Source organism: Aythya marila (assembly GCF_965140915.1).
Source record: "Aythya marila genome assembly, chromosome: 1".
Taxonomy (NCBI): domain Eukaryota; kingdom Metazoa; phylum Chordata; class Aves; order Anseriformes; family Anatidae; genus Aythya; species Aythya marila.
Window position 1 is genome coordinate 24,181,793 of NC_139042.1, and position 25,515 is coordinate 24,207,307.

Genomic DNA, 25,515 nt, shown 5'->3' on the forward strand with positions numbered 1-25,515 from the left:
TGCTCCAATTCCTTAATCATCTTCGTGGCTCTATACTGGTCTCTCTCTAGAAATTCTATGTCCCTCTTGTATCTCTTCAGGCCTCCTGACAGTTCTGCTTGGCTTCCTGCATGTGGGGGTGGATGTGACTTCCTGCATGTGGGGGTGGATGATTTTTGAGCTTGGAGGAAGTGATCCTTGAAAGTCAACCAGCAATAACATTAATAATCAACCATTAATGCCAGTTTTGATTACGTTTATCTTGTTTTGGCACTTTTCCTATCTTTCCCCATTTGTGCCTATGTAGTGCTCTAATTTGCCCTGAATGATCTATACAAAAGTAACATTCTCAAATGAAAGCAGTAGTATTGAGTGTATTTCATCCCTGGAAGCCTTCAAAAGACGTTTAGATGTAGAGCTTAGGAATATGGTTTAGTGGGGACTGCTAGCGTTAGGTCAGAGGTTGGACTCGATGATCTTGAGGTCTCTTCCAACCTAGAAATTCTGTGATTCTGTGATTCTGTGATTCTGAGTGTGTTAACATTCTGAAATACCTTCTGGTTCTTTTTGAATCAAGAGGTTTTGGTTGTCTGTATGAAGTTATTTGTTAAGTTAAGTTAATTTGTTAAGAAGATAAGTTATTTGTTTCCAGTTCAGTTCTGGAGAAATAAACTTTCACTGGAAAAACTGAAGTTATAGTCTTCCAACCACACTGCATCAGAGAAAGAAAAACAAACCAATAACAATTTTTTAGTAAGCTAATTAATTTTAGCTTACAGATGCTCATATCAAAACAGTAAGTAGCAAATCAAACTTCTTGCACATAATGAACAGAATTTGCTACATAGTGCTGTTATGAGATGCAGTGAGACGTGTTTTCTCATTTTGGATCTATTTGAATCTACTTTCTTTTTACTAGGAATAAAAAATATAAAAAGCCAAAATTCTTTCAGATTTTCAACTTGAATAAATGTTGGGTCCCCAAAACCTTGCATAGAGTTTTCCAGTTTTCCATGTCAGTTGGTCTTATATCACCTCTATTTTCCTTAAAATCTTTCTTCCTTTTCTTCCGTTCTGCCCTTGGAGAATACCATCACTGCAAAAGGAGTTAAGTGATTTACTCTGCACTGCAGCAGTTAATTGGAGGAAATATTAAGGAATTATTCTGAAACTATGGAAAATGGGCAATTCATGAATCTGTCATAAACACTGGTCTGAGGCCACTTCCCTCTCCTAAAATACTTCTAAGGTCAGAATTCTTGGAACTGTTACTTACAACACCATATGCAATTAGGACTTTCTGTAGCTACGCCACAGTTACAGAAATGATACTGTGTAGCAGAAAAGCCCTGGGGACATACTTGTTAAGAACAAAGAGTCTGCTGAATATTCTTGTTTCATGTGTTCTATGAATATACTTGAAATATACTATTTTGTTAGGCAATTTTTAACACCCCTTTTCACCATTCTGTGGTGATGGTACTGTGTTTTTTTTTGTTTTTTTTTTTTTTTTTTTTTTTTTTTTTAACTAACTTATTTTCCTTCCTCCAGGATTTTTGTGAACTATAGGCTCCTGGGATTAAAAAGAATAACTTGATGTAGGAAAGAGAACTTGCCAGTTTTGTAGAATAATAGGCCTTTCTGTTCTCTAAAAGCAATCACTCTCTAGGTCTGCATTTCTGCTAACAGTGGTCCCCAGTGGCAGTGTGCTAGCCAGCTGTCCTCTGCTTGCAAAAGTTATGGTTAAATGCAGCCAGCCTCACTCTGAAAAAGAAACAGAACATCTCAGTCATGTTGCTGCTAGTTGTAAAATATAAATAAAGAAATAAATAAAACTCTTGATATTATGACAGATTTTATGACTAACATAAGGACTGAGATTTTTGTCCTCAATAAAAAATTCCTATTCCTTGACACACTCCTTAAAACATAACTGAGATGAATAGCTATAATGGTTTTAGTTAAACTGTGCTTCTTACCCTGTTACAGGAGGATTACCAAAAAATCCCTGGATTTTGTAGCATGACAGTTCTTCCCTTTCCTGGAAGTATGAGAAAGCCTTCAAAGAGTCAGTCTGCATACATCCTGCTTATGCATTTGCTGCTGGGAAGAAGACAAAAGTGTTGAATATTGATCTATGTTGGATGTGGAACCATACGCTGAGCAGGCTGTGCTGGAGAAGAAACATGAGAGATTTTGTTTTTTGATTCCCCACAGCAGATCCGTGCTCTTGTTGCTCGAAGATGAGTAAAATGAAAAGTCTGTTCCAACATGACAGCCTTGGCTGATAATGCTACCCATTGTGTTGCTCCAGGTAATGACTTGGCTTGCTATCTTGGAAAAAGAAGAGAGAAAACATTTATCAGTTCCTTTTACTTTGTATATTTGAAACATCTAGCATTTTGTGCATTTTAGAGAGGCAGACAAACTATTTCTCTAACAGGTTCTGTAAGATGCTTTTTGTGGGTAGCCCTTTATACTTAAATGAAAGCTATAAATTCAGATGGATTTTGAGCATGCCTACAAACCAATCTACTGGGGAGTACTAATACCATTGCAAAAGATCTGGTGAGGTCTCATCTGGTATAGACTGTACAAAAATATTCCATACACAAAAACATGAATCCGTGTTTGTGCTGAGTCTAAAGAACTTTTAATTATGTGTGAAAATATGAAATAACAAACTTTTCGGAATAGAAATGATAAAATTGAATTATGAGCTCCCACTGCTTTCTCTATTTATTTTTTTAAATTATTATTTATTTACTTTTATTAAAATGTCCGAATACTTTGTGTAAGTCTGGTGCCATCATTGTGAAAGGAATATATGCATACAGTGACCCCATTTGACTGTATGTTGAGAATTTTGAAATGAAAGATGATGTCTGTACTCTTCTCCAGCCATCATCTTGGCTGGAGAACTGGAGTCCAGGCTGAGCCAAGCTGGTTTTGTGGGACCACAGCAAGCATTCTGTGATAGCCTTCATTCACCTAGCTGGTCTGAAGACAAAAGGATAATTCCTGAGAGAGCAGAGTAAAAGTGCCAAGTAACAGTGAGGACTGTACAAAAGAAAAAGTTTGGGAGCTTTCTCTTTTCCGTGAAACCCTCAAGAACATCTGAAATTACGTGCCACTGCTTTTTGTTGCTGGGATACTTAGAGAAAGAAGTGGGGGAAGGCATTGACTTCTCTGCAGACTAGCAGAAAATGCCCCAAAGAAAATGATTTTTAGATCCTGGGGACACCAAGCAACCATTCAGGTCAAACTTCCTAAGAAACAGAACTGGAGAAGATCAAAGAGTTTTGTCTCCCAGTCATCTAGCATGACCTTCTTATAGTGCACATGTAGAAAAAATGTCTTTAAGATCTTCCTGGAAGTAAAAATTAACCCATCATTAAATCAGTCAGTAGAGTATTCTGTTGTATTTTTTTAATTATTATTATTATTATTATTATTTAAGGACTGTTACACTTCACAGAATCACAGAATCACAGAATTTCTAGGTTGGAAGAGACCTCAAGATCATCGAGTCCAACCTCTGACCTAACGCTAGCAGTCCCCACTAAACCATATCCCTAAGCTCTACATCTAAACACTTGTTACTGTGTATATTTTAGCACTACATCTGTCATCAAATTGTGGTAAAGAACAGCTGAATTAAATGCAGTTGTCAATAGCATAAACAGCAGTGAATTGTACAGCAGGAGTATTAACAAAACACTTTTGCAAGCATCAGGCAGCAAAGGTTCTTCTGAAGTTACCACCAGCAGTTGGTGTCTTCCTTGGCAGGGACCTTATAGCCAAAGACCTGCACTGAATAGGTTTCACCTCATGCAGATTCTCACTGATGAAATGAAGATGTCCATGTCAAGGTCCTGTGGCTGACAAAGGTAAATAGGTAAATAGACACTTTCAACATCTATTGAAGAACTGTGTCAACTGTGTCACAAAAGTACCTTTTTTTTTTTTTTTTTTTTTTTTTTCTCTGATGCCATTCAAAGGTGTCATACAACCCCTATAGTCAGCAATATCCTTCACCAACATGCAATTTATTCAAAGCCTTCAATAAATGGTCTGGGATGTTAAACAAAGCAAACTTGCTCCTCAAGTACTTTTGGAGCAAGATTAACACAAATTCTTTCTAAAGCAAAAAGGGGATAGAATAAATATGCTTATTCAAGGTTGTAAGTAGGTATCTAAATCTAATGCTAGAGATATCAGAGTTCTTTTCTCTTGTGTGTATGTATTTATGTACATATATACACATGCATTTATTTACTTTTCTTTTGGCACCTCCTCTTGTTAAGCTTATATACTTCACTCTTCTTTGCAGTCATCTTTAGGCATTCAGCCTTTCTCATCCAACGGAAAAAGAGTTTTTATGTCAAAATCAGAATTGTGAATTCTATTCCTAGAATAAAGTACCTTAAAGTCCCTTTGTAGAGCTAACCCTTGAAATCCTCATAGACAGGTTCAAGAAAGATGAATTCAGACTGAAGCAGGTGCACAGAAGAGCTATTATGATGATGAGAGTAGTAGAGAGTATATTTTGTGTGAAAATTAAATGTTCAGATAGTTTAACAAAACACAGGTCACAGAGAGGTGATGCAAATGTTCTTTATAAATACACTAGAGAGAAAGTAAAACTATTTAATGTAAAGGAAATGCTCTTACAAGCACAGACATAGACTGCCAAAGGAATAAATTAAAATTGGTACTAGGAAAAAAAATATCTATTTGCTGTTCCAGTGAAGCTGTGGAAGAGCCTTCCAGCAAGGCTAATAGGGAAGAATGGGAAGCATTCAACTTCACATGGCTCCCAAACACCGAAAGAATTCATCTGATGCACCTGAATTGTTTGTGACAACAGAGGGCTGTCGATTTTGCTCACAATCTTTTTTTCCCTATTTTTTCAATGCAAACATGGCATTTTCACGCATTTCTTGCTGGAGTCAACCTGCAGCTTTAGCAGCCAGTTTCAGGTAGGGAAATAAGCCTGGAAAGCCACAGATCTCTGTGGAGGCCAGAGATACTATTTCGTTGGCATTGATAATATCAGGTCTTGATGGCATGCTTCTGCTTTTTATCCTTAATCCCTAGGTACTCTATATCCTTGTAATGGCATGCCCCAGCTCAGGAGGCCCAGCTACAAGGCATGGCTGCAGTTCCAGCTGCATCACAATGATGAAGAGACCAGAGAAGGATGAAACCTATCCCAGGCAGGCTTTATCAAACATGTACCTGTGGTACAGCAGAGGGTCAGGTGTTTGCTGAACTAGGAACAACTCTGACCCATGGTGCAGCTGAAGAGCTGCTGAAGAGCAAACTAAGTGCCATGAAATGCATTTGTTGTTCAAACAACCTGGTTGTCTGATCCCAGTCTGTTTTTGGGGAGAGCTTTGCCCTCCCTTCTTTTCACCCCAGCTTCCCAGAGTGAGGAAGAAAGGAGCTGCCTCTGCTACAGCCCCAGGACTTTTGAGCAACCCTGAGAAAGAAAAATGTAACTGAGTGTTCCCTGCTTCTTCTCCTTACGTTTTGGGTGATCCAGTATTTTTTCTACCTATTCTACTGTGACTTGCTAGTACCTACTTGTAGCACATGATCTTGATGTTTTTTTCTGTATCAGAGATGATCTGCTGTAACCCCATGAATATGAAATATAACATTAAGCATTAAGAATTGCTCTTTTCTGTAGCTGCAAGATGTGAATGAAAGAATACTAACTGCCAGGCATGTATGAGATCATTATGTTGTTTTTGTTTGTTTGGCATTAATATTTCCTGACTGCTATGAAATATGAGATTTACATGGCCAAAACAGTCTTCAAAAGCACTGGTCCTTCATTCAGTAGCAGTGCTTCTAAAGGAAGTCCCCTTCCAATCCTTATGTTTGAAACATCCCAGGAGCCCAGAGTAGTGCTTTATAATCCTGCTTCTGCTCCCAGCTGTGTTATCTCAATAAAGGACCAAGTGCAAACCACTGTTCCACAGTTCCGGCACTACAAAAGCCAGCCAGTTTCATTTAGTGACCTCAAGAAAGTCAAGATTTAAAATTTCCACTAGATTTGAATTCCACTCTTGTGCCCTGGACTCATTTCTAAAACATAACCTGCAGTGGTTCTCAGAATTAACATCTTACAGCACTTAATACGTGGCACTGTGTTAGCCATACTGAATATGACACTGCAAATATACCAGGCAAACCAGGGTAAACTAACTAAACTAGATGCTAAATTCTCTCTGGATCAATTTCAATGGAACTAAAGCTTTTGGTTAGATTGCTCTCACACAAAAGGATTGGTGGTACATTGTTGTGGTACATAGTGATGTTAAATGTTCCTTTTATGTTCAAGATCAAAAGAAACATACATTTAACAGACTGACATATTTAGGGGAAAACAAATTTCCTTTATGCACACCAGATGGAAATTATAGATGCTGGGCACAAAGCAACAATATCTATAAATCTAGCATTTTATCTACCTATTTGAGGCCGTACAATTAGAAGTTATCAATTATATTGCCACTCATGATACATACCTGCTGAATTGTCCCCTTCAGGAAGATCAAATGTTGAATGCATCATGAGACTAAAAGATGTACAACACTGAAATTACACTACACTCCCAAGTCATGAGCTGGGTTATCTGGAAGCAACTGCATTGCACATGGAAACAATGTCAAGGCCCAGGGAATGCCAGAATTTACACTTTGCAGTCTATGATTGCACAAAGCAGATCACTGGGAACATTTTCATGAGGTTGGTTATCTTCATGATCCATACCCAATGGATGATATCTTTCAAATATTGGAAAAAGTATATTATGGATACACAAGGATTAGAGCACCTCAAATAGTCAGTAGAAAATGCCAGGAATATAAATTTTTTTTTGGTATTTTTTTCTCCACTGATTATGATTCCTTTCTCAGGGCAGCAGCACAGTGCCTCTGTGACACCAGCCTAGATTCATCCCATCTACTTTTATAAGCCTACATCTGGGCTTGTCATCCTTTTTATAATGAGCAGATAAAAACTCAAAATTTCAGGCACAATTGATGTAATTTCCTTTAGAAAGCTACCCTAAGAAAAGATAAGTCATGCCTTAGTGCCTTTTTCTCCCCCATCTTTAAAAATAAATATATAAATAAATAGAGAAACTCAAGTGTAGGCATCTGTGTTTCATCAGATGAATTTTATCCTGGCATTTGTGGTTGTACACTACTGCCTGTATGGAAGCTTTTTTATCTGTGTATCAGAGGAGGAAAAGTACGTGGTCACTTCCTGCACAAGCAGGAATAGATTTGACAGAAAGGTCCCTGGGCTCTTGCCCGTTCACTGTCTTTCAACAGTATGAGCATTATCCCATGCCACCAAATGCAGTGTGAGTTATGAAAGCCCTCTCTTATCCTTACCTTATTCAGATTTTCCCTATATTATATCTTAGTAATAAAAAATGAAAACTTGCTCAAGAAATTAAACATACCACTTCTAGACCTGTTTCATGTGAAGGAGACAAGACTGAATTCAGAGTTGTTTTTTCCTGGGAGAAAAAAGTAATTAGTACTTTGGGAACTCTCCTCCTTCCTGTTTAAGTTGGGCTTATAGCCAGGAGCGTAAGAACATGAGAACATGTAGGTCCATAAGAAAAATCGAGAGCTGAAGTTTGGTCTTGGTCTTCAAGTACTTGACTGAGATTGGGTAAAACTGTTGATTAGAAAAAAGCTAATTATGCTAACATAATGATTTGTGTCAAGTTCATGGCTGTCTCCAAAATTAAGTGAGTTTTTATTTTCCTAATTCATTACTTTGGTCTGTTTTTCTCAAAATTAATCCATATCTATTAACACAGGTAAAATTAAGCAAGCAATCCTGTTTCCTAAAAGATAATACCACAAAGAAAGTACTGCTGCAGGAAACGATGCTGCCAGCATTCCAGCTAACCAAGGTTTTTGGCACTATAGAAACATGGCATAGAAACAGAGCTTTCAAGAGCTATAGTTCCAATTATAATGCAAAACATGATAGTTCTCATGCCTTTTAACTAGTGTTACAGGTAGAAAAATACAACTGCTGTACTACCCTGACCAATGTGTTTTTCCTCTGTCCCCATGTAGTTAGAGCAGTATTATTTTTCCTAAATGTTGCTTCCATCATCCATTTTAATTATCTTCTTTTACAACTAAAAATAAATGAACAAAAAGTTTTCAATATTAAAAAATTTAAAAGTATAATGGTGCTAGGAGGGCTAAACAACCTCAGCCAAGGATCTATCCAGTCTCCAGCAGTGAACAATAGCAGATCCACATGAACACAGCAAGCATGTTTTGACACTGATCTGAAGCCTGTAGCTGCCATGTTGTATGCGTTTAAGACAGAGAAGGCAATGGAAGAGTTAAGAAGAACCAGGCCTCTACCAACTTGCAATAGGGAATTTGTTTATGAAATTATGTGTTCTAAAGAAAAAGAAAATGGAAAAATTCCAACTTGTTATGGTTTTAAATTTCTTATGATTTTTTTTTTTTTTTTTAATAGGATACTTCTCTTCATCCTTCCATTCCCTGGTCCTAGCTCTGCCTTAGGTTCATAAGAAACCCCAGATTTACAAGCCCAGCAGCCAGTACCTGATAAACTGGGAGCAGAAGAGAGAACTTACTCCCTCCTCCCAGCATAGCCATGACAAAGATTATAAACTGGATGTAGATTTTCTTCAGGGTGGCAAGAACGAACTCTGGGGACATATTTCAAGTTGTGCCTTCAGAGTATGGAGTTTCCAATACAGTTGCCTGATTGTTTTTTTATAGCTTTAATTGAAATGGCCTGAAAAATTCAAGCAGACAGCTTGGAGAGTTTCAGACAGAAGTTAGCAGAATTCCAGTTAAGTCAAAACCATAGAACAATAACATGAAGTTGAGCTGCATAAATAACACGAACCCCTCAGCTCCCCTCATTGCTACTCAGCCACGTCACCTTTCACAATTCACTCTCTTCTACTACTACTTCAGTATTCTTCTATTCACTACTTCTACTACTACTATTCACTACTCAGGTTCTGCACTGCTAGGTCTGAATTTACATTCTTGGTGTACCAGGCTGCCAGGGGTCCTTGTCGCTGAGACAAATAAGTGCTCATTTTATTGTCACAGATGTTGTTGGCATATCCTGTTAAAACTGTGTATCTCATATGTGTGAAAGTGACATTCAAGCAAGCCACTCCCCTGTGATAACATTCAAGAGGTTTATAATATTTATAAAGTCAGTGGGTTTATATTATGAGGGGAGGGTGTCAAAGGGATGGAGCTGGTCTCTTTTCAGTTGTGCCCAGCAACAGGATGAGAGGCAATGGGCACAAACTGAAGCCCAGGATGTTCTGGCTGAATATGAGGGGCACTTCTTTACTGTGAGGGTGACAGAGCACTGAACAGGTTGCCAAGACGGGTTGTGGAGTCTCCTTCTCTGGAGATATTCAAAACCCACCTGGATGCCATCCTGAACAATGTGCTTTGGGTGGTCTTGGGGGGTTGGACTAGATGATCTTCAGAGGTCCCTTCCAGCCCTATCCATTCTGTGATTCTGTGATCATCTTTAATCTGATTTACAACTTTTCTGTTTATCAAGTATTTTGTTATAGAGACAAACAGAAAAACATCATGAATCTTTCTAAAACTATAACTAGGGAATTGAAATAGTTTGCAGAAGAGCCTTGTTATTGGACTCCACCCAGGCAGTCTAGCTATGATTTATTTTGATTTAAAAATTCCTGAAAGAAAGAGAAGGGTCTTCCTCTCTTGGAGATAGTTTTGAAGTTACCCTTCTAAAACTAATTTTTAGGCAAACTTCTCCAGGAGCTTTCTGAAGCACTGCTCTCTACTCTGCTGGGAGGCAGCCTACTTCAAAACAAAAAAGATACACAAACACAAAAGCCTTTGAAAGTGAAGACTTTGGAACGCAGTTCAGTTTCACTAATAAAGCAAAGATACCAGCATTTCGGTTGCTGATGTGGAGGACCCTAGAGTTCGATTTGCCTGTTTGCTATATAGATAGTACCGCAGCAAAAGCTGCCTGTGTGAGGAAATAGGTACAGAAGGAGAAGAAAATACAAAAACAAATATGGTTAAAAAAAAAATCTAAGTTACTAGTACAGCATAAATGTTTCAGAAGTAGTGGGAGTACCAGTTACATGCAGGTGATACTGGTTACATACAGGTGGGTAGAATGGCCAAGGCTGGAGATGTAATATATGATGAACTCAGCAACCTCCACCCCTGACACCCATTTGTATGCACCAGTCTTTTCCTTGTGAACACCAGTGCCTGCTCCATGGGAGGATGTAACAGCAACTGGGAAAGAAGGAAAAGTGCATTCACAGCCTTTGGACTAGTGTCTATGGCAGTAGGAGAGTTTATTTGCTTCTGGCTGATGCCCTTGCACAGAGCTCTTCTCTCCTCCCACTTCTTGTTGAGGCCCTGGCTTCATCTATATCATAATTTATTGTCTGGTGCTAACCAGACCATGTTCCTAGGAGTGAAATCATGATTTCCTCTGTGTTTTCCCAAGATCTTGCTGTCTGGAGCATTGTTACCCTTATAAGTAATATGTACTATAAGTGTGTAATGCCTGCCAATCCCTTCTCTCATTCCAACAGATGCTTTAGGGCCTTACTTAGGAATTAACTCATGGTCCACTGCCAGCCAATACAAAGGCAAGCAGGAGACATGGAGACTGCTGGGTCAGGCCTTGCGTGTTAACACTGCAGATAAGGATGGGTACACCTCAGCGTATGTGTACACACAGCTTGCATGTCCAGGTGCAAGGCAGTGTTTTTCCCCTGGCAGACACTACGTTTCATAATAAACCTAGCACAAGTGCTTTTGTCGATGTAAACAGTACGTGAATTTGACAGAAAGCATACTCTGAAAAAGCAGCTCTGAGCCTAGGAGTATTTTTGACAAAGAGAGCAAGAACTTGAGGCATGTACATGCGGAGACGTGAGCTTCTTGTCCCATGAGCTGGAGGTGGTTAGAGGTATGGAAGTGTAATGGCCTTTTACAAACAATTCAGGAATCCCCACAGCAGTTCTGACCAGTTTTTATGTTTTTGAAAAAGAGCCAATAATTGCCGAAAGAGAGGAGGGCAGCAATTTGCAGTCCAGCATGTAGCTCTCTGGTGCTGTGGAGTTTCACGTTTAATGAGAAGATGGGGTAGGAAGTTATCACTGTGATGAATATCTGGTATTAGGACAAGTAAACCAACAAATAGAAGAGATGTTTATGAGAAAAACAGGAAGACACAGGGATCCGTTCAGCTGCTTATAGGCTGCTATCACCTGTTTAACTAAACAACTAAAGCTGGTTAAATGAGTGCTAAATTCCAGCACAGATTTAAAAGGGTGAGACACTCTCCCAGCTGCTGTACACTGTGGCTGGTAGCACACAGCATGTCCAGCCAGAAAGTACATGCACGATCACTTTATTGTAATGAGCCACAGCAGCTTCCTAGGAAGGTATCTGGGGGTGTCCACCTACACCTTGTGAACACTGTTTGAAACCAGGGACACTCTCAATGTATCTACATCCTTCTGAAAGCCCCATTTTGATTGCAGGACTGGTTTTTGCTCCCCTGCTGTCTTCTGACCTCCATCTTGATTAAGATTCCACGCTGAAGGTGGACAGTAGCACAGGGATAACAATAGAGGAGCTTTAACTGTCGAGAAAATAAGCTGAACAAAAAGATTGCAACTATCCTTTGCAGGGCAGGTTTTCAATTCTGAACTCTAAAGATAATGTAACTAGACATCAAAATAGTGGACTATAGGCTTTGATCACAGAACAGAAAGCTGTGGATTTATTACAAATTGCAGTTGTATTATAGCAAGCCTATAGCATGTGATGAAGCACAGGACAGAGAATGCTGAGCTACCGGAGATGCTTCCAATACAGCTACACATAGTCCATTGTTAGCCCAGTGTTGTGCCTGTGACAATCTTTATCTCTTGGGAAGACTGATCAATCCAGTCAAATACCACACCCTGACTCTACCTGCCTCACAACCAGAAAACTAGAAAATTAGTTGCACCCCACTACCCAGTACTTCAGATTTTGGAACTGTCACAGGAAGAAGTTCAGGTCAATCTGGACATGACAGAGCAATCAACTTGAGACAATTTAGAAAAGAAATCTACCCTCCTGCAAAGCCCTGATCTTATTGAAGTAAGTGCTAAGCACTAACTGCTGCAGCTGCAGAACAGGTCATTCTCTATTATACTCCATAAATTTAGTCAGTATAGCATTCAGAAATCATTTTCAATAGCACATTAGTCTTGCAGCCTGCAAAGGCAGCAAAGGGTTAATGTTTAGCTTCACTGAAACCAAGGAGGCTTTAGTGAACTTCAGTGGAGGCAGTATTCACCTTGTGATAGGTAACAGCACTCAGATTAGAAACAGTTTTCAAGTCCTCACAAATGTCAGTACACTATTTTCAAGTTACCCTGAAGAAGAATGAATTGTTCTTGCAGTGTAACAAACTGTTTTGGAGTAGGATTAAGTACACCCTGCCCCATGCTTTTCGTCTCCACATCCCATGGAGCATGTGCTTGAAGCCATATTTGATGACCGACACCACTCACCCCTCAGCTCAGGTTGTGGCATTGTCCAGCCTGGGCTTTTGGAGACAATTTCATGTGAGCTTTGTGGTTCACGTTTAACCCTGAGCCAATTTACTGCATCCAGCCCTCTATAATCTCCAGCAACTTCTTCTGCCCACCTCCAAAGATATGTTGGGCAGAAAAGAAAGGCTCACGTTCTCTCTGGGAGGCTCCAGGCATGGGTCGCTGCAGAGCAGGAGGGTGTTGTAGGCAGAAATGAGACTGGGCTGAATTCAGGCTTCTTGAAAAGAAAATATGGATACACATTCTGGGCTGCTGACATAGCCTTAGCTTCAAACTCCTCCAAGGAAGTATCTGGTACAGGATGGAAATGGAGACTGGAAAAACACAGCTGTGGATATCTTCCAGACTTCTGGACTGTAGTCCTGACCCCATACAGCTCCTTATGTACATCAGAGCTTGGCCTGTGATGAGGTGACGGCTGTATTCAGCAGCCGTTGATGTGTCCCTGGTATGACACCAGGGTGCTGTTGGTGAGCCTGGACTTCCTGTTGGACTTGGACTTGGACTTGCAGGTAACTAAAGGTGCAGTCTCAAAGACTGTGGAGCAGAAGATAGCCCAGGCATGATGAGATTGATGTCTGCTTTCATACATCGCTGGGCCTTTGCTGGAAATTTTGATCTGCTTTTATACATGAGACAATTCAATCTTCTGCTAGGGAGGTAACTAGACTTTTATGAAATGTATAGATGGTATGTGAAATCTAGATGATATATGTGCTACTTTCAGAAATAAATACTTCTGAGATATTGTTGCTTATTTCAGATCACCTCAAGTCTCTGAGACCCAAACAAATGCCCTACTCTCTTTGAAAAACAGATGCAGAAGCCAATACAGCAGTACTTTTCAAGGGAAATTTGAAAAGTGAAGTTAGTCTGTTTGAAACAGGATTTAATTTTATTAATTAATACGTAGCTTTAAAAATAAGAAGCAGAAGCAGAAGGATTCAGTCCCTTTCAGATTATCATCAGTGAAGTACTCTCATTCAGCGTTTCCAGATAGGGAGGAATATATCATTATTGCGATTTTCTGATGATACTTCATTTTAGAAACCCAGGAGTATTTCAAACCTCATCAGTTCATCCAAAGCTCTAGTAGGTCAATTTTAATTAGCTCAAATCCTTGAATGGTGTAAATCAGAATAACAGCTGTCATTCTCTCTCCCCCCCTCCCCCTTTTTTTTTTCCTTTGGTCTTATTTTTCTTTGAGGATTTTAATACATGGAAATTAAGCCCTCTACAATAGTGCTTTAGTTACATTTAAATGTCTCTGAATACTTCTTCATTCTATTGTATGCAGTTTATTTTAGTATTTTTATTTAAATAACAGTAATGCTTTTTGTTGAATGATCTTTATTTATATGAAGTGCTCGAAAGCTTTAATAGGTTTGAAGCTGCTGGGTGCTGAACATCCAATGAAGGGGCCAAATGGCAATGCTATTAATGAAGCTGTCTGGGTGGAAGTTTTGGGCTGACAGTAGACTGAATTGGCTTCTTTAGAAAACTTTGGCACAGGGCTGCCCATTTTGTGGACCCCTCACAGTTGGTGTCAGTGGAATAAGTACACTTAGATCAATAGCTCTAGGAAGATAGGCATGCACCAGACTGGTTTCTAGGTAGAGGAGGCAGGATTTATCTAACCTTGCTTTTTGGATGTCCCCAGTATGAATGAATATATCTTGGCTATACCATATACCATGTTTATGAGCAGTGACATAGGCCATTTTAAGATCTGATTCATCTCACGTATCTTAGAGACGTAGATAAGAATGAAAACAACCATTTTCCAAAAATACTCATAAATCCCATTAATGACAAAGGCATAGCTCAACACCTTCTGTTTGATGAAACTGCTCAGTACTGCTGATATATTAGCTGCCTAATGGGGCTAAGCAGATATTTTTGAATTGCTCTACAGGATCAAAGTGTCTTGTGTTCATGTAGATTTAATTTTAGGCACTTAAGCATTACCTAGATCTTGTCTTCTCAGCTTATTTGTCCATACAGACACAGGAGAGATGTATAACAAGCAAAACCTTTGGAGATGATCTGGTTCCTAGTCTATTTCACAGCACTACATCTATGTATTTAGGACAGTGGACAAGCCATAGCTGATCTCATATGCAGAAATGCATCTTAAGCCTCCTAAAAAACTTAGCACATTTAATTAATCCATTTCCATTCTCCAATCTGTAATGTTTTCCCTGGGACACATAACTGTATATGTCATTCAAAACATTTGAGGAGTGAGGGACAATAAACATTTATTATCACTGCAATACAGCCCTGCAATATGTTTTATGAACAATCCTCCAGGTTTAGTCATCTCCTTTGCCTTCTGTAGCTACTGCAGAACTCGGAAGTTCTCTGTAGGAATATCCACGGCTTGTTTGGTTTTCAAAATCCACTGTGTGAAACAGTTCCATGAACCTGTATGTTACACTGATACTATAGTGCTCCCGAATTTATGTACAATGCATAAATAAATAAATAAATAAATAAATAAATAAATAAATGTCTGGGGTTCAGGACTTAATGGAGATACTTCAATTAGGAAGTAGATACTCCCCAGCGCTCTCAGTAGTCCATAGGGATAGACAGGTACCTCAAAAGAACCATTCAGATCTAACATATGTAGAACCACTCTTTGCAGGTATTTATGTCTGCTGGTCAGTCTGAAACCACTGTGTGTCCTAGAATAAAAAATAAATAAGTCCTACCTCTGGAAGCTGGCAACATCATAACACAGAAAGTACATAGTACAAAGTCAGAACTGTCCTAATCTCACAGACAAATAATTGAACAGTGGGAATATTCTGTTTCTAAGTACATTTAAATACTAAAATTTAGATAAATTTAGATTTAAACACAAACCAACGTTAACCCCCTTTCCCTCCCTGTCCCTCCAACTTCCCCTGGTGTAGGAGCAATTTAAAGCCCCCAGTTCAGAGAAACAAAGAATGAATGAATGAATCCCGTGAAATGTGTTCTGTGGGGAAGAAAAAAAAAATCAGATGCAAATAGAAACGAGTTTTAAATGTGTATATGCCAGAGCACCAGGATTCAGTGGGCTGAGAAATCTGCAAGGGAAACCCCAACCTTTTGATAGGATTTAATTTTTTCTTTGGTTCAGCAGATTCCTTTTTCATTACTATCAGAAATATTGTAGAGCTTGCAAAGCTCTGGATAAAGTACAATAATGGTTTCAGCTGAAAGAAAAAAAAATATCATGAGTATGATACGCAGGATTAAAGGAAAGGCCTTCTGCCACAATAATTATTAGCTTTGGCCCTTACTTTCTGGTATTCTAGGAGATGAAACTGATATATGGAAAGGTTTAGAGCAAGAAATCTATCGACTTGAAAGTGTTGGAACATTACTATTGAAGAACAGAAGAAAACAAAGCAAAGCAAAGCAAAGAAAGCTTACTCAACTGACACTGAAGGCAAACAAAACCAAAATCACAAAACTCCAGCAGCTCTCTGTTGTTTCAGAATCTGTTTTGTGCATTATGCCCATAACATTCTGCTTGAAATATATTTTAACATCTTCAAGGATTAAAATTTAATATCACACCCAAGTATGAAATTGTAAAGGCTTTGAGCTAAAGTGGGAGAATTGAATCTTAAAAGGAAAATTTTCATCTGTGATTACAAGCAAGTGAATAAGCTCTAAAAGGCAGAAACTGAATTCATTTTCTCCTTGCAATTTCTATGTTGCCTGCGCAATGCATGAGATTTTACCATAGCTAGTACATGAAGTGGGATTAAAGGGAAGGTACATATTAATGACAAGGTTTTACCTTAATATCCATTTCCAAATGCAGTTCAGTAGAGCGGTACAAGCAGTAGTGAGGTATGGTGTAATTAGTGACATAAACATCAGAGTGGCAGCTGATAAAACATGAGGTATATGAAATCCCACATCTGCCTTTCAGTGAGGTCTGCAGGAGTGATCTGGGCTCTGAGAAAAGGCAGTACACAGTCACCTTAATACAGAAATAAGTTTGTAATTTTGGTAAAAACAAAACAGCATCAGTCACAGATGCTTTTGCAGATGTCTCCAATAATGTCATGTAAGTGATTTCATCACACATGAGCAGAAAATTAGCTGTGTTACTGATGCAAAAAAATAGGTATTTATGCTCTAGTAGTATGTAATAAGAGAAATATCCTTCTTCCTACCCTTCATGATGTTCATGAAGTGGTGATTTAGAGCTTCTATTTAGAGACATGTAGCAGAACCAGCAAAGGCATGAGCATAACCTAAGGGACTTTGCATTCCTTTCCTCCCAAATTGGGTTTTGTAGTTTTTGTTTGTTAGCTTGTTTGTTTTGCCCCAGTCAAAAATTAGATTGTTAAGTCTTGAAAGCACAGACCATGAACTTTCATTTGGTTCAGTCAAAGTCACTGGAGTTTCACTAACTGTCAACTTGCAATAGTGGGCAAAGAATCAGACTTGTCTTACTCTTTGTCCCCAAAGTCCGAAGTATACAAATGATGTAGTCACTTGAGAAAAGTTCACTGAATACTACACAAGTTGCTCCAGCTTCTCCATCGTCATTTCTTTCATTATAACATTACCACAAAAAAAATTCCCTGGTGTTATTCTTGTACCAGAAGAGAGAAGTGCTTCCTTGGCTCTTCCAAGGGTGGTTACACTTCCTACACTCCACTTGCAATATGACATATTTGATATATTTATTATTTATTGGTATGATATATTTATTATGGTCGTATGGTTTTAATATTTAATATACTTATTATTGTTTTGACAAATGTATTTCTCACTCCAAACCTGTTGGCCTCCCTAACATACAGTTATGAAAGGATTTAGGTACTCAAGTTCAAAATTCAGATTTTTAAAAACTCTATGCTTAAAATTCTCTACACAGGAGGGATCAGATCAAGTGATTCTCTACACAGGCGGGATCTCTACATCAGGAGGGATCAGATCAAGTGATGCAACTACATGTCTGTAGATACCACACAGAGGGAAGACCTTCCCAGAATTGCACCATAAGGCATATAAACTGTGTCAAGAAAAGGGTTTAGCCTGCAGCCCTCCTTTCTTTTTCATTTACAGATGCCTGTAAAAGAAAATTTGTGCCTATGTTGTGTGCCTACGCACCTATGCTAACTCTTGTGAATTTCTCTATTTAGCATATACTCATCACTGTGTACTGTGTGGAGAACTTAGACAACTAACTTAGCAGTGAGAGCTTCACATACGTGGCAAAGAGCCAAAAGGCACTATTCTGGATCTAGGCTTATCAACAGTTTCTTGCATTAGCATTGAGAGGAACTGCTGCAGAAAACAGGAGGGTTTGCACTACGCAGGGATGCTCTGACAGCCAAGACAGAATGGCTGAGTGCAGTGTGACTGACCACTGCTGCAGCTTTACTGCAGAAGTGCCAATGTGGAGCTGGCAGCAAACAATAGGAGAGCTGTTCATGAGTCTGTCTTGTGCAGTGCTTAGTTTACTGGGCTGACCAGGGACAGGAGGATACAGCCTGAGTATTCACGTAGGTCAATGAGTTCTGCAGATCCATGAGTTCCATTTCAACTGTCCTGGGAAGGGATCGTAAAAAATTTACGTGTGCAGCGTGACAATATGTTAGAAGAAGCGGGACACGTTGATTCACTTGCTTCCAGCTGGAGCAGCTGCCCGAGCAACCATAGGCAAGACAAACTTCACATGTGAGTAGCAATCTGCATCTGGCATCTGGAATTTGCCATTTTGTTGCTGTTTGTGGATGCAGCCAAGATAGTGACTGTGATTTGAAAAGTTTTCTGGATCCTCAAGGATGGTTCTAGGAATCAGAGCATTCTGCCTTGCTGTGAACAAAAATCATAGGATAAAAAGGATAAAAAAAAAAAAAAAAAAAGAAAGAAACATGGGAGAAAAAGGACATCAGAAACCACTGCACAAGCCATTTTCAGGTCAGTGAGATAGTGTGCGTATCACATACAACAGAATGACAAAAGCAGTGGGTATCAAAGGTCCTCCTGAAAATGTGAGGAAAAAATAACTGTTTGACTAGGTCAAAGGTCATACAGAGGAAGGGAGCATTTGTTTAGCTTATATTACCTTTATCCTTGTAAAATTTCCTTCAGCTACCCACATGTGTATGTATAGAAGTATGTATAGAACTAACTAATCCCCAAATATCAGTTGATCATTCTGATGTTTTCTTTATAAATAATATAGGAATTACAGAAAATGAAGGTATTATAAATTGTGAAAAGCCAGTGTGATTTGATGTATTCCTGTCACTTAATGAACCAGCTATTAAAGTATACCTTTGTAATTTATTAGCCATTTTATACATTAAACCTTAACCCAATACATGACGTTCTGCTTTATAATGAGTGCATTTGTTCAACATGGTGCTGCAGTATTTTAAATAGAAATTGTTTTCACTTAAGTTGTCTTAAAATGAGAACTATAACTGTCAAAAAATAATAACCAGGTACAAGCACTGTCAGCTTGAAACACAGTGAATCAAAAATAGTTAAAATGAAATTTTACCTACACCTGACAGTCCTCCTGCCATATTTATGGATTTTATTGTTGTAATAAAATTTGAGGGGGACAGGGGATTTGATTGATATTCCTTTTGTCACCTCTTAATTCTACTGTGCATTTTGAAAGATATATGCAGACAAGGGAAATAATTAAAACAAAAATGCTCTTAATAATATGAAGAAAAGAAGCTGAAAATAATATTTTGAGTCTCTTTCAATTACAGCAAAGATAATGATAAAATTGGAATACTTTCAGAGAGGACTGTTTTAGTTTGTTTGCTTTTATTAGGCTAGAAATGTCCCTTTAACATTCTAATGTAAAATTGAATTATGCACATTCTCTCATGGCTCAGAAGAATGAGACAAATTTTAAGGAAGCAATTAATGTCAAGCATGCTTATACTGGCTTGTCGGCTTGTCTTGAAGAAGTAGTAGGGCTGACAGTTTTTTTTTTTTTTTTTTTCACTTTTCCTTCACAGTTACTGTGAGTTTATCAGTAAAAACTAGATCTGTAAAACATTTTATTGTTATATATTTTACTTGTTATTTGTAAGTACTTTGGAAGAACAGAAAAAATACTACTCTATTCCAAGCACATGAATCATACCTGTAAGATGTTGTCTGATTGATGATCTAGGGAACACTTTGTTATGCTAAAGTTCTTCTACTGAGATCTTAACAGAAGGTCAGAAAACTGTTGATTACAGCATGTTGTGGTTTGATAGGTTGATTATTCCACTTAGATAGTTGCTATCAATAATCTTATTTCACCTCGGATGAAAAAGAGCCTGCATTTCATGGTTTATATAGCACAGCATCAGCTTTCTCTTCACCTAAAATTCTTTGAAAATGTGGGGTATTTTTGACATATGAGTTCCCAGGTGCTGACTTGAGGTTGGCGTGGCTTACCTTTTGGAGCAGAGGACTTCATTCAAGCACTGAAAACACACACCAGTCCTGAAGGCTTTTGGTGGGTTATTGTCTCCAAAAAACAGCCAAACACCCCCAGAGCTGCTTGCTCACTCCCCCCTCCTGCAGGACAAGGAGAAAATAAAAGGAAGGCTATAAAACTCATAGACTGTTATAAATTAGGGAAACCAAAAGCTGCTTGTGCAAGCAAAACAATACACGGATGTTATTCACTACATCAGGTGGCAGAAGTCCTGCCACCTCTTGGAAAGCAAGGCCTTAGCACCCATAGTGGTTGCTTGGAAAGACAAACACCATCACTATGACTTTCTCCCTTCCTTCCCCTGAGCTTTTATTGCTCAGGACAACATCATATTGCATGGAACACACCTTTTGTCTGCTTGTGTCAGCTGTCCTGGCTATGCCTCCTCCTAGTTTTTTGCCCATCCCCAGCCTACTTGCAGGTGGTGCAGAGTGGGAAAAAGGGAAGACCCTGACACTGAGCAAGCATTGCTCAGCAGTAGCTGAAATACCCTCAACACCGTTTTAGTCAAAATCTGGAACAAAGGACTGTGTGGGCTGCTATGCAGCAAATTATTTCCATCCCAGACAGACCCAGTACAGGGTTTCAGCTCAAAGGGTCGCCTGTCAACCTCTTCTTTTGCTAGCTACCAGTCTGTGTTTGAACTTGGACAAGTCACTTCTTGGTGCCTCAGTACACTGAGGAGGAGGAAAAATTCTCCTTCAAGACATCAAGAATCATTATTCAGAAAGGGCATTTAGAGACTTGGATAAAAAGAGTGATAGACTGCCAAATACATTGTATTATTTTTAACCTTAGAATTTTAATGCTATCTCCTCTAGATGTATTCAGGAATTTGGCTTAGATTTATGCACATTGAATTTTATGGTTTTCATCAAACTTAGTCCTGCTCATTAATCCTTTCATTTACATTTTCTGTGTATGTCAGGTCTCTGTTTGTTGAATTCATGCCCTGAGAAGACTTTGGAGATAGTTTTTAGAAACAGTTAAATATTTTCTTCCCACTGATATATAGGACTGATGTTGTTTTATTTCTTTATGTAAGCAGGTTAGAATAAAGCACTGATTAAAGTTACACTTTTTTTTTAGGTATTACTTTGTATGAAAAAATAATAGCTACAAAATTAAGCTTTGGAGTAACAGTGACCTACAAAAGAAAAAAATAATCCACTAGCAACACAGAGAACAGATCTGCTCTAGGGATAAATACTGCTTGTTTAAAGTTACTAACAGAAGTTCCAAAGATAAAAAGAGGATGGGATTTCATAGCAACTCATTAGATACTGACTACTATGTGTACAGAAAGGATGACAATGGCCTCAGGTACTGTAAATTAGGCCAATGCAAAATTAAGAAAATGAACCAAGTTCAAAAGGATGAGGGAGAGTAAGAAAAACCATTCTGGTGGGATGTGCTAATGAAAGACAAGTAATCTGCACATAGATCCCAATTGGTTTCATCTTATTCATATGACTAACAGAGCATTAAGGGACAATTCTTCTAGAAGTAACACAAGGCTGGAACCAAAGTTTCTGAATGCAATCAGCTTGAACATTCGGCCTGAGAAAAGCTTTAACTAAAAGGTAGTTGTCTAGCCCCAGCAAAGAGCTGCTTGTGCTCTTCATCATCATCAGTGAAAGATTCCCCCGTTATGAAGGTGCTGCACTGTCAAAATCACAGACCACAGGAGAGCAACCAAAGTCCTGCACCTCCCAGACCAGGATCTCATAACCTTCTGTTTTAACTCATGTGAGTGAAACATAACGTACACATAGAGTTTCGTGAGTGAGCACCAACCCATCAGCTGCATGTGCCTCTGATGCAGCTGCCAGCTAGTTTTGCCCAGCAGTGGTGAGGTTCATGTTGGCTTTTCACTTTTCTGGACTTAGTGCTTTTGCATTGGTGGGCACCTCACAACTCCATCTCAGCAGCAAGGCTACTGTGGAGTGAAATATGGCCACTGCTGACCCTTGCAGGTGGTGCAAGTTGCAGAGATGGGCATTTCTCCATGGGGTTGTACCTTTGTGTGTCTGGAGCACTGCCACTGAGGTCACTTGTTACCTGAGATTTACACCCACTGAACTAATCTGATTTAGTCCTCACCCCTCCCTGTAGGTACTTTCCATCAAAATGGCATAGCAGTAACAGTCAATAACATACACAGAAAAGTCAACATACAAAATGAAAAAGTTTAATACAAGATTACCCAGTAGGTCTTTTAAGTTGTTATTTACTGTTTAAAGACCAACTGTAGAGTCTATACACTACCTAATAACCAGCTGACATCAAATGTAAATTCAACTTTTCACCTTTTTCTCTACTGCATGATGCAGCAGTGACTCAGGCTGCATGTGAAGGGCAGTTCTGTAAAAACATGTTTTTGATCATTTTTAGTCTTGATCCTTTTTATAGGGTATGAGTTTCAGTACATTGCTATTACCCACTAATTTCATGGTCCATGGCTGAACATAAGGCTATAATTCAATTGTGGGTTTTTCTGATATTATAAACAGCAAGAGTAATGCTGATTTACATTCTCAGTATTCACTGAGGACTGTGTATTGTTATTTAGAATATAGGCAAGGGATTTGCAGACACCTAGTCATTAAGTTATTTAAAGTCTGTCATGCTGGAAAAGAAGACTTAATCCATAGAACGTAGAAAGTAAGGGATTACAGTGCTGGAGATCTCAAAAGGAAGAGATTACTGAGAAAAAAAATGAGCACAGTGTGTTCACTTGCTGTGGAACAATCATTTGTAGGCAAGTAACAGTGTGCAGTGTGCATGTACAATCAATTTTTTTAAAACAAAAATTATTATGTAGTTAATCAAACACTAACAAATCACTGCATTATAAGATATTTATAACTGAATACAGTGTCTACATAATAATACAAGGGAATTAATTGACAAAGTAATGAGGATCTCTTATATCTACTTATGCTTGTTCTGGCAGATATCTATTTCATGTTATGTTCAAATGAATAAGAAAGTATAGTCATAATTGCAGTAGGAAAAGCTATTGAAAGATATGAAATCAATAGCTGTCCTGAAACTGGTACCAGAAGAGAAATATTTTGCAGAACGATTCACTGTGGAGCCACGCACTGTTGTAGCATTTGATCTTACAAGAAGCTGAACATTTTCCCTCTGCTCCAGCAGACCACTCATGTGTGGATGACAAATACAGTCCCCCTGACAGCACTGGCACTGCTCATATGCTTATATTTAAACTGGTCCTTAAACAATTTGGGCTTTAAGCCAGGATACACAGCACCTTACAACAATGAGCCTTTAATAAAGATTGATTTACAGTCCAGAACTGAATTCTGCAGTCCTCAAGGTCAAAGCAGGTTTTGCTCATTCACAGCTTGTGACTCATGCTGCTTAAGGCACCTGGGTTACATATTTAAGTTATCCTTATTCCACAGTCTCTACACAGGCAAAATGTCCTTTGGTCTATCTACTAAAGCAGACATATTAATTCTACAGATTATATTCAGGCTCTTTATAATAGGTTAATCCTTTTCCTTTGCTTATTAAGCATCCTCTATACCACAAGGTTTTAGGTTGATGGTGTGTGTCACAAACAAACGAGCGATTTTGCTGCCATCACCAGATGTAGTTGTATCCACATACTGTGGGTGAGTGAGAGCAAAAAGGAGGAACCAGAGATGCTCATGCATGGGGCTGGTATCTCTGTCTTGTCTCTATCCTATATCTTGGAGGCTCCCACTCTGCTGGCTGCTTTAGAGGCTGTGAAGGCATGAATAAGTCACAGAAGTTGTGACAGGGCTGGTAAATCTATTATCCATCTATCTTGATGTCTGTTGCTTGCTGGAAAGAAGAGATTCAGAGGTATGGGAGCCTGCTTCCACTGACATGGGACAGCCCTCTGCCCTCCTCCAGACAGAGATGTAAGGCTCTTGTTCATGCCCTCTCTCCCTAATAACAGAAGTTCAGGTACATCAATTTCTTCTTCAGGTGGCTGAAAATGAATAGAGATATTAAGATGTTCCCTCTGTTATGGAGTGTCCTTACCATGCATGTAAGGAAGTTAATTTTATTAATGTCTATCCACTGAGTTGACAAAAACTAGAGCTTGTTCAGCTAAATTTGAATTTCTTTATAATAGGGAAGGCTGGTCAATAAAGATAACAGCATTGATCTAACTTCGGCAGAGAAGAAAATATTTGACTTGATGTCATACATTTTGATTAAGAAGCTAGAATAGCAGAAAAAATTCATGTGATAAATGGATTAAAAATTAGTCATGTTATTGATCTGAAAAATACCTGTAAATTAATAGTCTTCAAGTGTGTGTGCTTCTCATAAGTACCTCCAGGTATCTGGGTTTCATTCTGTAGTGTGTAGCATTATTCTCAGTGACCTGAAAGGAAACATAACATCTTTGCAGATAAGATTTACAGATCACAGAGTGAGGAGTTAGGAAGAGTGAACAGGCTCTGACACTGATGAAGAGAATGGTGTTAAGCAGTGCTCAAACAGACAAAACATGAAGCAAGAGGGATAAATATAAACTCATAGCCAAGATTACAAAATGCAGATTATACATTCAGGTGGGGAGAGCCTTACCTAGTTGCAGTCTAAAAAGCATTTGAGGATCACAGTGGAAAATCTGAATATAAAAACCTATGCTGACATTGCCCAAAGGGTTAAAACAATTCTAGGATACATTAAAAAATGAAGTTTTCAATATGAGGATAGAAAATTATCTTTTTGTGTGTGATGGGAGCATGCCTCCATGTGTCAAGAATTCCAGCTCTAGGTGTCCAGAAGACTATTGAAAAATGAGAGTTCAGGGAGGAGCCATGACAAAGGCTGAAGGGTTGGAAGCTCTGCCCTATAACTCATTCTAATTTGCTTTTCAAAATGAATGTTCAAGAATGGATAAATCAGTTTGTGAGAATCTATGTGGGGAATAAAACACCAACAAGGAAATCCTCTGTCTCACAGATAAGGTACACATTTTTAAATCTTAAAGCCTGCCCTGAATTCCAAAACACTTCAAGTGTTTAAACTTACACTGTCAGTTTCACTAAAAGAGGCATTTTTGTGTTTTCACTCAAATACGCAATAATGAAAGAAAGGACAATTTTGCCTGAGCTACATAAAAGGTCAGTGTATTGCATCTTAATGGCTCCTTCTGGCCTTCTGGTTTTTCAGAGTATATTCTGCAAACTGGTTTACCTCTATAATCTCTTATTTCAGACCTGGTGTTTTGAGATTTTTCTTCTTTCCTCTGACCTGGGAATTTCATTATCCAAGGAAAAACAACTTTATTAAATTGAACTAAATGTCATCTACTGGCCTGGCAATTTATGCTTACAAAAGAACATTACATGTAAAACATGCTGGACATTTTACACTCTTC